Source organism: Elephantulus edwardii, unplaced genomic scaffold (genome assembly GCF_000299155.1).
Source record: "Elephantulus edwardii isolate Elephantulus edwardi_28Jun2011 unplaced genomic scaffold, EleEdw1.0 scaffold00040, whole genome shotgun sequence".
Classification (NCBI taxonomy): Eukaryota; Metazoa; Chordata; class Mammalia; order Macroscelidea; family Macroscelididae; genus Elephantulus; species Elephantulus edwardii.
In genome coordinates this window covers 13,450,003-13,455,168 of record NW_006399790.1, presented here as the reverse complement: position 1 = coordinate 13,455,168, position 5,166 = coordinate 13,450,003, and positions in this window count along the sequence as shown.

The window sequence follows — 5,166 nt, the reverse complement described above, 5'->3', positions numbered from 1 at the left end:
ACTCCTTTTTATTCTTTAGCAAAATTTTATTTCTGTGTGATAACAATGATATTACTTGAAATTTCTTACACAGTGTTGAGTCATCTTTCTTGAGCACGAATATGGATGTCTTCCAGTCAATTGGACAGGTATTTTTCTTTCAAAGTTTTTGGCAGAGATGAGTTAGTACAGCTAGTGCTGCATCCATTTGTTGAAACATCTCAATTAGAGCTTTGTTTTTGATCAATGCTTTCATTATCATTAGTTCTTGATCATATATTACTTCCTGAAATGAATTATCATTAGTTCTTGATCATATATTACTTCCTGAAATGAATAGTCAGTGACTCTGTGTATTCTTTTTGTCTACTTTTTAAATTTTTATTATTATTTGTGTGTACCGTCAAATCAGATCTCACTGGTACAGGAGGAGATTGTCCCTCCTTCCCCAGCAGAGCATCTAGTGGATTCAAACTGTGCACTTCTGGGATTGTAGTGCAGCTTCTTGCCACTAGGCCACCAGAGCTCCCCTTTTTTATCTACTTTTGATGTCATTTCTGTCATTCAATATTTTCCCCTTAGGGGATTTAAGGCTTGACTTTTTTTTTTCTACAATTCTTTCATCTAGAGACAAGTCGATTGTGTTTTTCCTTCTCATTTTGTTATTCCAAGCAATTGCACATTTCCTTAATACTCTACTTGTCCTTTGAAATCTTCTGTTCAATTGCTCATTTCTTAAATATGGTTTAACTACCTCTGTTAGCAGGAAGTTTGGTGGCTTAGTCCCTAAGCAGTTTCACTCCAACCCTAAAAGCCATGCCTCTCTGGTGGTTCCAATTTACCACCTGCTTCACATGAAAAAGATGGGCCCTATCCTCCCATGGGATTTACAGCCTCTGGACACTCACTACGATAATCAGCTATGAATAAGTTCTGAAGTGACAATGAGTGAGTGAGACTCGTACAAGAGGCAAGTTTCAGAATCTTTTCTAACGTCAGTTTTGATTTTATATCCTTTCATTTTTTAAATTCAATTTTTCCATTTTTATTTGAGTAAAAGTTTGCAAAGCAAATCGGTTTTTCCTTCAAGTGTTTATACACACTTTGCTTTATTACATCAATACTTTGTTCAATTAACAAAACAATCACACTTTCCCTCACCTATTTTCTCCTAACAATTTTCATTTCCTTTAGTCCTTTCATCCTACCACTACCTCTCTCTTACCCTTGAAAAAATGTTGCTGTTTTGAACTTTTATGAATTATTCTACAAAAGAGGCAGTGCCTTCTTGGTGACCTAATTATTATTTGGCTAAAAGTTAAACCAGGGAATGAGTTTTGTCATTTGAAGAGTAACTAAAGGCCATAGTCTAGGAGGTTCCACCAATCTCTATCATATCAATCAGCCTGGACTCTTCTGGGTTTGTTCTACATTCTTTTCCCTGCCGTGCTCTAGTATATTTTGAAGCTTTGTTTCACTTTCCCTCCTCCACCCCCCGGTTTATTCCACATAGTCTGTAGAGTGTTGTGCTGATAATCCAAAGGCAATGACTCTCTGGTGATTCAAATCCACCAATGATCTGTGGAAGAAAGGTGAGCAATATCCTCCCATGAGACTTAAATTTTCTGAAACCTACCTACCTGCTGGAGGTTCAGCTATGTGTCTCTTTCAAGTGGAGAAGAACAAGTGAGGTAGTGAACAATAAGACAATGGCTAAAGCCTGCATCTTCTACTATTATCCAATTTAGAATGGTCAGTTGTGGAAGCTGAGCACTGTTTTAGTTCTTTTTTCTCTCAGGGGTCATGGATGTTGAGGTTCCAGTAATCCATTAGCCTTTGGACTAATTTCATTTTAGTGTATTTTTGCTTAGCTCTTTTTTTGTTCCAGACACAGACAGATACACATTTACGCCTTAGAATGCTGCTCCTAAGATTCTAAGACTCCATTAGCTTCATTCTGGTCTTTTTAATGACTTTTATTTTCTACGTTTATGATGTTCCTGGTGGCTGTTTGTCATTCTTGTTTGATGTATCAAATCTATTCTTAAAATTCAGGTGCAATATATGCAAAGTCATGCTTTAGCTCTCATGGATTAATTTCATTTTCTTCAGCTTCAACTGAAACTTATTCCACAGTAAGCCCCGGGCTATTTTCTTCTGGATAATACTAAGCTTCTCCATTGTCTTTTTATACACATGCAGTGGGTTTGTTTTCTTGTATCCAGTGATCTTCTCCTGTATACTCATCACTTCTGTGTGGAAAAAAAATTACTTGTAATACATATACCATTAGTCTTAAAAATGTCTATCATCACTGGCATCGTTTCTATGACCAGGGTTCTATTTTTAAGTTACAGATCCTTCTTCTTTGTTTCCTACATTGGCATTCCAATCTCTTCTAATCATCAGTGCGTCTTCACAACATGCTTGATAAATTTTAAACTCCAAAAGTTGGTAAAAATTTTCAGTTTCTTAATTTTGGGCATTAATGATTGAGACATATGTTTGAACAATAGTTATATTAACAGGTCTTCCTTGTATGAGCATGGGTAGTAAACTGTCACTGTGCATTGTACTTCAGAATAGATCTATTCTTCTTAATAGATACTGAAATGGTATTTTTGGGGGGGTTTAACAATAAATGCAACTCCATTTCTCTTTAATTTATCATTTATGGCCTTAGTAAGACCATATGGTTGTCTGGTTCAAAATGGCCAGTAGAGTCTATGTATACTCATCACTAACTAGGATATTGATCTTTATGTATCCCATTTTTTTATTCCATTATTTGTATATTTCATATTCTGCTTATTAATGGATAGTTACAATTGTTTCTTCTCATTTTTAGTCTAACTATGTCATCAAATGAAGATCCTGGATCCACAGGATACCACTGTATCCACGTCAATTAAGTCGACTCTAATTGAAGAGACAATTCTGCAGTTGTTTTTTTTCAGCAGTGGCTTCAAACCCCTAGAGGCTCATATTATGGCACTATTTTAAAGAATGGTTGGGGAGTTATGATGCCAACCCACCAGCTGCTCTGAGGGAGAAAGATAGGAAATTTCCTCCCATGCAATTTGCAGTCTCTGAAAACCTACTGGCATATCAGTTTTGAGTCAGTTCAGATGCAAAAGCAGTGACTTTTTCCTGATGTTAAACAATGTTTCACTACTTCTCATGAGTATTGCACTGGCCATTATGTTTTGTATTTTATCATATTTTTTTCCTAAAATAGATAATGAAGACCTCCTTTCCTATTCTGTCTTAGCCTATAACTTTCAAGATAGATTTCCTATTAGGTATGAACTTTGAGGCACAACAATAGTTATAGAAAGGCTTTGGGTCTTTTGTTCATAGGGTTGCTATGAGTCGTGCTTGACTTAATGGCAATCAACAACAACATTACCTTTAGAGAATCCTAATATATCCAACTTAGTGTTGTCTCTAAGAGAAAGGGAGCTAAGTAAGGAATACTTTCTAAAGCAACAGATTCTGATTCTTCAAGATAGTAAGTTTCCAAACTTTCACTTTCAAAACTGCTCCCACTGAATTTAAATACTCACTGAAATCCTGTTCTGATTTGTGAAGACACTCAAGGAAAAGTATAATTATTTACTTCCCTCATACTATGCTTTATTTTTACCCTCTCTTATTAAGAATAAGACAACACTGAATTTGTGAAGGAAGGATGATTTCAAATGATGCTAGTGAATACAAACTTTAATTATTAATAGCATTTTTATTTATCCCTTATTGTTTACTGCTCTCTTCATTCAGGAAAATACACAAGTATGAACAAAAGAGTCAAAAGGATTAAAAAGAAAAACAATTTACACATAAATTACACACAATCCTTAATTAATGTTACAGCTAAACTAATACATTTACAAGACAATATCTCCATACAGAATGTTAAACCACTGGTCATTGTTTTGTTCACTATGATCCTGTCTTGTTCTCATTACAGCTTTGACTAGTGGCATTTGGAGAAAATGCTAACATTTTCCTTTCCTCCATCTCTGACATGTATAGTGGATACTCACAAAATTCTCACTGAATTATGTGGCCCCTTTTAGAAATGTTGAAGCCCCCAGAGTGCCATTAGCCATGATCTACAGAGGTTCTTGTCGGAATTAGGCAAAAAGTAAAATTATAGTGGTGTGCTGGTGCCATTCTAGTTAAAAGTCTGTCATCTTTGCCATTAAAAACCTCTATTTCCTGCACTTTATAACTCTACCGAGAAAATTTGCCTTGCAGTCAATAGAATACTAAGAAAGTGTCAGTCTATGAGAGATTTTTTTGCCAGATAGATACTAAGTAAAATCTATATGTAAAGATTGTATATGTGTGTGTAAAAAGAATGACTTTATTTTATAAGACTTGCTTTGAATTAGAAAGAATAGAAATATTTTTAAAACATGAGAGTTTAGAAAACAAAGAAGAAAGGTTAGTGGGCAGAATATAAATATAATATAAATATAATCATAAAAAGTGGGAGAAGAATGGGCAATATCCTTCCGTGTGATTTACTGCCTCTGGGAATCTGCTGGAGGGGCAGCTATGAGTCCATTCTGACTTGACAACACACAACAAAAGTAATGACAAACTAGTGGCAGTTATAGCTTTGTATTCATCACAATTTTCTAGATTTTTACCCACTGCCTTCTCATCCCTGGTCCCTGGTAATCCGGTTATGCTTACATTCCAATTGTGATAATTACAAATGTCATATTAATGCTAGTAATACAGAAAAATGGATATTAAAGAGATTATATTCCAAAATAGATGAATGGGACTTTCTAAGAATTAAATGCCTATGCACAGCAGCATTATTCACCACCACAAGAACATGGAAACAGCCCAAATGCCCAAGTACAATCGAATGGATTGAGAAATGATGGTACATTCACACAATGGAATACTCTACAACAGGCAGGGACGATGATTCTGTAAATAACTACTTAACTTGGGATGGACTGGACATCATTATGCTAAGTGAACTAACTCAGTCCCAAAAGGACAAATATTGCATAAAACCATTATTGTAGAATGAGTATGAGGACTCAAGGCAGGGGAGGGGGAAGTAGATGGGTAAGGATAGGCGGGATGTGTGTTGGTTAATCATAGGGTCACACAATTGGATGTGTGGGGCATTGGGTGAAGAAAATGAGAAAGATCCAGTGT